Source organism: Neoarius graeffei, chromosome 6 (genome assembly GCF_027579695.1).
Source record: "Neoarius graeffei isolate fNeoGra1 chromosome 6, fNeoGra1.pri, whole genome shotgun sequence".
NCBI lineage: Eukaryota > Metazoa > Chordata > Actinopteri > Siluriformes > Ariidae > Neoarius > Neoarius graeffei.
Genome location: NC_083574.1, coordinates 1,005,674 through 1,015,488, shown reverse-complemented (window position 1 = coordinate 1,015,488; position 9,815 = coordinate 1,005,674). Strand labels below are relative to the sequence as shown.

Here is a 9,815-nt window from a genome sequence, read left to right as displayed (position 1 = left end):
CCAGATGCTGGTTGTGTGTTGGTGTGTGTCTGGGTGCGAATTTGTTCACTGAAAAGTGTAGCAATAAAAATCGTAGTTTCAAACCTGATCTCTGTCCTGCCGTCCTCTGTGCTCCACCCCTTCATGAGAACTGTTACAGTGGTACCGAAACCTGGGACCTGGAGCACAGCAGCCTAACAGCCCCATGGAGTCCTCCCCGTTCGCCGAACTGGTCCACGCCCTCGCCACGGCCCAGCAAAGCCAGCACCAGGCGCTACTCACCCTCCGAAAGGAGCAAGAACAGTGGTTCGAGGCCCTGGTGTTGGCCCAACAAGAAGATCGACAGGCGTTCCAGCACCTCCTTGCGTCGGCGGGGTCCACTGATGCTCCCACCGCGGGCCCGTCCCCCCTCACCCTAACAAAGATGGGCCCGCAGGACGACCCCGAGGCATTCATCACGCTCTTTGAGCAAGTCGCGGAAACTTCAGGGTGGCTGATGGAGCAGCGCGCGGCGCGCCTCCTCCCCCTGCTAACGGGAGAGGCACAACTGGCCGCGCTACAGCTCCCCGCCGACCGCCGGCTGGCCTACGCGGACCTTCGCCGGGCTATCCTCCAGCGCGTGGGGCGCACCCCGGAACAGCAGTGGCAGTGCTTTGCGCTTGGAGGAAGTCGGCCGGCCGTTCGCGTTCGGCCAGCAACTCCGGGACACCTGCTGGCGGTGGTTGAGGGCCGACAACCGTGACGCCGAGTGGATCATCGACCAGGTGGTGCTGGAGCAATTCATCGCACGCTTGCCAGCAGGAACCGCGGAGTGGGTCCAGTGCCACCGCCCGGCGTCGCTGGATCAGGCAGTCGAGCTGGCGGAGGACCATATGGCGGCTGTCCCGGCGGCAGGACAGCAGACAGCCTCTTCTCTTCTCTCCTCTTCTCTCTCTCTCTCCCTCTCCTCCTGTGTCTCGTCCTCGCCCCATTCCCCCACCGCGGAGGCGGGGGCCGGCGCCACCTGTGCCAGCCTGCCGCACCCGCAGTGCCCTCCTGCTTCTTCCTTCTGTGTCTGTCTCTCCCCCCCCCCCCCCCCCCCTCAGGTGAGTGAGCCCCAGAACAACGGTGCGAAGAGGAAGCCCGGGCTGGCTTGTTGGCGCTGCGGGGAGCCGGGCCACCTCCAACAACAGTGCACGGTCATGGATGTGGGCACGGTGGTTCGGATCCCCGACGCGCCAGGAGCCGCCCTCAATCGGGCCGGAGCGTATCGCATACCGGTGAGTATTCAAGGGGATACGTATCAGGCATTGGTGGATTCTGGTTGTAATCAGACCTCAATCCACCAAAGCCTGGTTCAAGACGAGGCACTGGGGGGAGCACAGGGGGTGAAGGTGTTGTGTGTGCACGGGGACGTTCACAGCTACCCTTTGGTGTCGGTCCACATTTTTTTCAGAGGGGAAAAATTTATAGTGAAGGCAGCGGTTAATCCTCGCCTTACCCACTCTTTAATTTTGGGGACAGATTGGCCGGGATTTCGGGATTTAATGACACACTTAGTAAAGAGTGGGTCCTGCCATTTAACAGGGGGAGGTCCCGGTGTCGCTTTGGCGGGAGCAGCTGTCAGAGAGCTGTCTACGTCATCTCCATGTCAGAGTGAGGAGCAGCAGGCTCCTCCTCTCTCTGTTGGGGAATCTCTCGCAGATTTCCCATTGGAGCAGTCGCAAGACGAGACTCTGCGGCATGCGTTTGACCAAATGAAAATAATCGATGGTCAACCGCTCCAGCCGAACGCCACCCCGTCCTTCCCCTACTTCGCGATTATGAAGGATAGGTTATACCGAGTGACGCAGGACACTCAAACTAAGGACTGAGTCAAGCAGCTTTTAATTCCAAAGAGCCGCCGGGAATTGGTATTCCAGGTGGCTCACTTTAATCTCATGGCTGGACACCTAGGACAGGATAAGACACTAGCTCGAATAATGGCCCGATTCTATTGGCCAGGGATTCGCGGCGACGTTCGTAGGTGGTGTACGGCGTGCTGCGAATGCCAGTTAGTGAATCCAGCGGCCATTCCAAAAGCGCCTTTGTGCCCTCTACCATTAATCGAGACCCCGTTTGAAAGAGTTGGGATGGATCTCGTCGGGCCATTAGATCGGTCGACACGAGGGTACCGCTTTATATTAGTTCTGGTGGACTACGCAACGCGATACCCGGAAGCAGTGCCTCTGCGCAATATCTCAGCACGCAGTATTGCAGAGGCGCTCTTCCGCGTCATCTCCCGAGTTGGAATCCCGAAAGAGATTCTGACTGATCAAGGCACCACGTTTATGTCACGGACACTGCGCGAACTGTATGGGTTATTGGGGATTAAGCCAATCCTCACCAGCGTGTATCACCCACAAAAGGACGGTTTAGTGGAACGGTTCAACCGCGCCCTCAAGAATATAATTTAAAAATTTGTAAGTGAGGACGCACGTAATTGGGATAAGTGGCTCGAGCCCTTGCTGTTTTCAGTGCGAGAGGTCCCCCAAGCCTCCACGGGGTTCTCCCCATTCGAATTATTATATGGGCGTAAGCCGCGCGGCATTCTAGATGTGCTGCGCGAAAATTGGGAGGAGGGACCTTCACAAAGCAAAAACGAAATTCAATACGTTATGGACCTGCACGCAAAACTCCACACCCTCACCCACCTAACCCAGGAGAATTTGCGGCAGGCCCAAGAACAGCAAACCCGCCTGTACAACAAGGGTACATGCCTTAGAGAGTTCGTACCGGGAGATAAAGTACTTGTACTGTTGCCCACATCGAGCTCCAAATTGGTTGCCAAGTGGCAAGGACCCTTTGAGGTCACACGGCGAGTCGGGGACGTCGACTACGAGGTGAGGCGAACGGACAGGGGTGGGGCGCTACAGATTTACCACCTCAATCTGCTTAAACTCTGGAATGAGGAGGTCCCCGTGGCGTTGGTGTCGGTGGTTCCAGAGAAGGCGGAGCTGGGGCCGGAGGTCCAAAAAAGGGCATTGGCGTCATGTATCCCTCTGGTCCCCTGTGGAGACCACTTCTCCCCGACCCAACTTGTGGAGGTCGCCCAGTTGCAGACCGAGTTTTCGGATGTGTTCTCGCCCCTCCCCGGTTGCACTAACCTCATAGAGCACCACATAGAGATGCCCCCGTGGGTGGTAGTGCGTAGCCGCCCTTACAGGCTACCCGAACACAAAAAAAAGGTGGTTCGGGACGAACTCAAGGCCATGCTCGAAATGGGCATCGTCGAGGAGTCCCACAGTGACTGGAGCAGCCCGGTGGTCTTGGTACCCAAGGCCGACGGGTCGGTCTGGTTCTGTGTGGACTATAGAAAAGTCAACGCGGTGTCTAAATTTGACGCATACCCAATGCCTCGGATTGATGAGTTGCTCGATCGACTAGGCATAGCTCGCTTTTATTCGACACTGGATTTGACAAAGGGATATTGGCAGATCCCCTTGACTCCACTATCCCGAGAAAAAACGGCCTTTTCCACACCGTTCGGATTACACCAATTCGTCACACTTCCGTTCGGGCTGTTTGGGGCGCCCGCTACGTTTCAGCGGCTGATGGACCGGGTCCTCCGCCCCCACGTAACCTATGCGGCCGCCTACCTTGATGACATCATCATCTATAGTAATGACTGGCCGAGGCATCTTGAACATCCGAGGGCCATCCTTAGGTCGCTGAGGCGAGCGGGTCTCACAGCCAACCCGAAGAAGTGTGCGATTGGGCGAGTGGAAGTACGGTATCTGGGCTTCCACTTGGGCAACGGGCAGGTGCAGCCCCAAATTAAGACCGCAGCAATTGCGGCCTGTCCGAGACCCAAGACCAAAAAGGGGGTGAGACAGTTCCTGGGGCTGGCTGGCTATTATCGGAGGTTTATACCTAATTATTCGGACGTCACCAGCTCGCTGACTGATCTCACTAAAAAGGGGGCACCAGATCCGGTCCAATGGATGGAGCAATGCCAGCGGGCTTTTTCTGAGGTAAAGGCTGCACTGTGTGGGGGGCCACTTTTACACTCCCCTGACTTTTCTCTCCCCTTTATATTACAGACCGATGTGTCGGACAGAGGGCTGGGGGCGGTTTTGTCCCAGGAGGTGGAGGGGGAGGACCGCCCAGTCCTATACATCAGCAGGAAGCTGTCGGTGCGTGAGGGGCGCTACAGCACCATAGAAAAAGAGTGCCTGGCAATCAAGTGGGCGGTCCTCGCCCTCCGTTACTACCTGCTGGGGCGCCCTTTCATCCTCTGTTCGGACCACGCGCCCCTCCAGTGGCTCCACCGCATGAAGGATGCCAACGCGCGGATCACTCGTTGGTATCTGGCACTCCAACCCTTTAATTTCAAGGTGGTCCACAGGCCGGGGGCGCAGATGGTCGTGGCGGACTTCCTCTCCCGTCAAGGGGGGCGGGGGGGAGTCGGCTGCAGGCCGGATGGCCGCCCGGCCTGAGTCGGGCGGTGGGGGTATGTGGCAGCGGGGGCGTGGCCAAGCGCCGGCCTGTGACAGGAAGGCGGAGTCAGGGAAGGTAAGTGGCAGAATCACTACACCTGTTGTCAATTAACCTGTATTTGTGTGTGTCTTCCCAGTGACCGCACCCTATTTAAAGAGAGAGAGCAGAGGGCTCATCCCGGAACCAGATGCCGGTTGTGTGTTGGTGTGTGTCTGGGTGCGAATTTGTTCACTGAAAAGTGTAGCAATAAAAATCGTAGTTTCAAACCTGATCTCTGTCCTGCTGTCCTCTGTGCTCCACCCCTTCATGAGAACTGTTACAAGGACTTCATTTTTTTTTTTGTGGAATTTTTTTTAAAAATTAAAACCAGTATAGTGTGCTCTCAAAAAATGTTCTTTTGTTAAGGGTTCTCCTTGGATTTTTTTTTTTTTGCATAATAAACCTTTTATCAGTTCAAATGAAACCCAGAGCCATGTGATCCAGCTGAACATTAAATAAATAAAATCTGCTGTAAGAACACTCCTGGAAATAAAGGAGTTCACCTGAGGGTAATAACCAGCCCAGCAACACGGAACAGTCCAGTTTAGAACCATTTTGAGGACTGGAACTTGATTTGAAATGAACAAATGTCAACAGACAGACAGACAAATAAACAGACAGACAAACAAATAAACAGACAGACAAATAAACAGACAGACAAACAAATAAACAGACAGATAGACAGACAGACAGACAAATAAACAGCCAGACAGACAGACCCTGAGACAGTGCTCTGAGGTGAGTTTGACCAGCAGCAGTAATGTTTTACATCATTCGTGTTCATTCTTTATAAAAACCTTGTGTTTGTTTCTGACTCAAACTTCGGTTTCGTGGAAATCGAAACTTGAGCCTTTCCATGACGTCACTGGTCTCTAAGGCGACATGGGCGTGGTCCTGGGGGGAGGGGTGAAAGAGGATAAATACTGAGCGGAAGTGGAACTCGCTCCTTTCTTTCCTCTGGACTTCTACAGTCCGCCGGAGCTGAAACGCGGAGCGTCATGGTGAGTCGGGGTTTCACTGCTCTGTGTTTATTAGGGTTATTAATATTAATAATAATAATAATAATGTTTGTGTTCCTCAGCTCTGCTGCTCCGGGAGGAATCTCTGGCCATCGAGCCGCCGCTTGCATCTTTACTGTAAGTAAATATCTGTGTTCACTTATTTTGATGAGATTTCAGTGATCAGGCAGTGAGAGTGAATTATTCAGCCTGATGTTGAGACGCACATCTGCATTCGAGTTACTTTGGGTTCTGGATATTTTCGAAGAGTGAAAAACAAAACGAAGCCTCCAGTGAACTCATCAGGATAAACAGCTGCACCAAAACAAACTCCTTTACTGAAAAAAAAAGAACATCTTCCATTTAAAGACCATAAGGGTTAACAGAACTTATTTATTTATTTGTTTTTAAATCAGCAGGGTTTTATAGACCCTTTAACCCTAAAATAGATTTAAATGCAATCAGGAAGTGTTCTAATGTAGATAAACAACTAATCTTTTTTTTTTTTTTTTTAAGGTGTTTGCTCGCTATGATTTTGTAAACTGACAGGATGGTTATGTTCTCATCGTTACAGATCTCTAGAGGAGGAAGAGGAGTTAAATCACATCTGCCAAGGGATGTGTCGCACAGTCCTTCTGTTCCCGTGTCAGACGTCACGTGGGTGGGGCCACACCCTCCCAGAGAGGACCAGAAGCTCCCCTGCAGTCTGTACTCTGGGTCCAGTGGGCCTGTAGTGGACAGCGCCAGGTCTCCACGACCTGCCAATTAAGCCACAAGATACCACAAGCAACCACAAACAAACCCAGAAGCAACCACAAAACTAAACTAAACAGAAGCCTTTCCTCGCTTCTGGTGTCTGTTGCTTGGTTGGTGGGTTCTGTGGTTGGCCTGCCGTTGAACAAACGACAACCTTTTGTTTCTTCAAAGCTGTACGCCATTTTCCAACTTGATGAAAAAAAATAAACAGTAAAACCATTGAACATGTTTGTGTGTGGATTTTTTAAATACTTGAGTTACTAATCACTTCACCTGCAGCAGGTGAGTAACGATGTCAAGTTCATGACTGTAGTGTGAAAGATGATTTTAACACAATGATTTTACGTTTTGTGTGTACACTTGCCAATAGCATGTGAACACCCTTACGTGGAAGAAGTGAATGAACAAAGAACTGAAAGTCAGATTGTTTCGAAACAATCGGCCTTCAGGAAGCGAAAGCACAGACAGGGAAGCTCAGACTCATTTGGATACAAAACAACCCTGTTTACCTGCATTAGGTAATCCTAACCACATACATTTCAGGAACTTTTATTTACAGTTGGCATTTCTTTAGTTTAAATTGTACAGAAGGCTTTTTTTTTTTGTTCAATGCTATCATCCGCTAAAAATGTTATTTAACACTGAATTATCAAATCCATAACCATGCATGCATTTGTGCGAAAAAGAACAACGCAGTGGACAGATTCCAGACAATTCGCACAAGTCAATCAGATCAAGAACAGCTTGCACTTTATTTGAATAATAGTCGCTTGTGTTTTTGCATCGTTCTTTAAACCTGTTGGTGAAATAATGATGGGATGGATGGCAATTTTCACTTTTCTAATCCTATTGTTTTTAATTGAGCACCCTGTGAACAGAAATGGATGTGTATATACTATGATATCCACTGTAGTGTGGAAATTAAGTATTCATAATAATGATTGTGTTCTTGGATCTTGTGCTAAGACTTTAGAACTTGTGCTAAACAACCGTAAACCCTGCCAACAACCATCTGATACCAACAACCATCCAGGGCTAGTCATGAAGATCTTCATTCTGATGTTTGATATGAACATTCAGTGAAGCTCTTGACCTGCATTATATTTGTGTTGCTGCCATGATTGAGCAAGTACCTAAATGGGCAGGTGTTCCTGTTAAAATGAGTGTAAAGGTGTCATCTGCACCTGCTCACGCTCAAGACTCCACTTCCCAGAATTCACAGCAGCCTTCAAATATGACCTCGTCCTCCATCCTGCACCTCACTGCTCTGTCTCCTGATGCACTGCACTCCGCTGGGTTCCATCACAGCAGGCTACATGACCTCGCACTCTCGGGGCCTGGTCATGCTGTCTGACTTTATTCATTGCATTTTGCTGTTGATGTTCTGGTTCAGCTTTTTGCTTTATAATTTAGATTTGTCTGCCTAAATAAACTCCGCTTTTACAGCCACCTGTTGCCTGTAATCCTGATGTGTGTCTCAGAGAAAGTGTTCACTCACCTTGTCTGTGTATACACATGACCCTCTGTGTGGTAAATCTGCATGTCATGCAAATCTCTGCATTATTTCCCAACACACAGTCATCAGGTGGTGCCTGCAGTTTATTACAATATAAGCGCCAATAAAAAGAAACCTGAATCAGCGAAACGGTTCCACTTGGTTTTGTCCAAAGGTGAACAGCAGTGTGTGAAACTGGGAGGTGATGCATCATGGGAAAATAACCCAGTCTCTGGAAACAGGCACCATGTGCTCAATAACTAAAATCATCTCTTTCCTTCTTTGTTCATAGATTCATCTGTTTCATCTCTTAATGTTATAAAGAAGTGTTTAGAAACACACTGCGCTGACGGAACATTCCAGCAAATGTCTGGAATTAGAAAGAGAAACAGTGTGTTTAATTTAGATAATGTGAGTGTTTTCTCATTTCTTTTAATAGCTTTTTTTTAATGAAAGTCTGGTGCAAAATATCTACCGACTGTAATCCTGATTCTAGAAGTCATAATACAGGCCTTTGATTGTCCTTCAAACACTGTCAGCTGAGCTTTGGTAGACCACCAGCTAAAGTTTTGAATAACTAATGAGATGGATGTGACGTCATGTGAAACCCAGCAATAGGGGAGCACTTATTTTAATATTCAAATTATTCCTGAAGTCACATGACCTACCGTGAACAAATCCACAAAAGTGGACTAACGTGAACAAGTGCCTAAATAATTTGCTCATTCTTAATATAATTCATCCTTTTTCTTAAATAGGCTGTTTATTTAATTTCAATATTTATTTTGTACTTACCTAAATTAAATTTTTTCAAAACTTTGAAATTACACTTTATAATGGACATGGTCACACAGTGCGTTTACAGAAATACAGATTTAGATCACGAATATGTGAACGACTCAAAGGTCATGTTAGAAATGTTTATTTCTCAGCTTTATGTTTTAACGTGTTGGAACATCAGTTGGACCGTTATAACCGTCTGCATGAATTTATCTTTACATCTCCTGTAGTAAATGCTGTTAGTACTGAATTGTGTGTTTGTGTCGTCTGTACAGTGTGTGTCTAATTCTACATACATCACATCATTGTTCCTGTTTGAGGTAAAGCCAGTTCATAGTGTAGACGAAGCTGTATCTTTGGGCTCTCCAAGAGTACGAGGCTTTCCTCACATCGTGTCTCTGAGCTCCCACTGCGGCGGTTCCCTGATCAGACAGTGGGTTCTGTCGCTGTTCACTGCTACTAGTCCTGTGTTCAGGTGCTTCACTGAGCACAACATCGCCATCGACAAGGACACTGAATCATCTGCGGTACAATGACATCATGCTGCTCAAGCCAAGCCGTCTATCCGGTCACCTTCAATAGCTACGTGCCCTCCGCGTCTCTGCCCAGCAGCTGCCCCACCCCATCGCCAGCTGGGGCAACACCAGCCCCTCAGCCCCAGCAGACTGATGTGCCTGGATGCCTGTGTAATAGCGAGCTGTAGGGGATCGGGTCCTGGCTGAAGGCTGTGCTCAGGTGAACAAACCCAGCATCTACACCAAGGTGTGGAACTAACCCCCTCCTGGATCAGCAGCAACAACTAACATCTGACATTCGTAAAAAAAAAAAAAACCTCACTATAAATATAGACACTCCTCTCTGTTCTCTCTCATTTTTAAAAACACACAGCACAAGACATATTTGAAATGAAGTTACTTTATTTCAACTGAAAAAAAAAAAAATATATATATATATTTAAAAAAACATTGAGAACAAATCTAAATATATTAACTGGAACTGAACCTTTAAATGTTCATGATTTACAGATTACACATTCAGACTTCATCAGAATATAAACTTTTCACTGATCTAAATACAGTATAATGTACAGCTGATCTGTATCATCAGATTAAAAACGGTTTATTTGGCAAAAACGATGCATAGGTAGAAAATAAGTCTGTAAACCTGTGCTTGGCTTCAGAGCGAATCATCATCATCAATAATCAAAATGAGAAACACACCACAGTCACCTCACACACACCACCCGTGCAGACACGTCTCTAAAAAACAAGCGTGCACACTCGCCGTGTACATCACAGAGTCCCAAAGCA

The 9,815-nt window shown here is 48.5% G+C and overlaps 1 protein-coding gene and 1 long non-coding RNA gene across 3 annotated transcripts in view; one reads left to right on the top strand and one right to left on the bottom strand.

Moving 5' to 3' along the window:
* The first annotated feature begins 5,369 nt into the window (after positions 1-5,369).
* Positions 5,370-7,675, top strand: LOC132887339 (uncharacterized). 2 transcript variants are annotated; one of them, XR_009654808.1, is made up of 4 exons: positions 5,370-5,477; positions 5,558-5,612; positions 6,049-6,512; positions 6,601-7,675. It is a non-coding gene; the product is annotated as an uncharacterized LOC132887339 (long non-coding RNA). The 2 variants fall into 2 exon arrangements; XR_009654809.1 differs by having other exon boundaries at positions 6,049-6,748; positions 7,197-7,675.
* A 1,941-nt stretch (positions 7,676-9,616) lies between these two features.
* selenot1b (selenoprotein T, 1b) overlaps positions 9,617-9,815 on the bottom strand; it is a 10,360-nt gene continuing 10,161 nt past the window's right edge. The window contains exon 8 of the mRNA XM_060923093.1: positions 9,617-9,815. This exon is cut by the window's right edge and continues 106 nt beyond it. The gene's annotated coding sequence lies outside the window, so the exon portion shown is untranslated.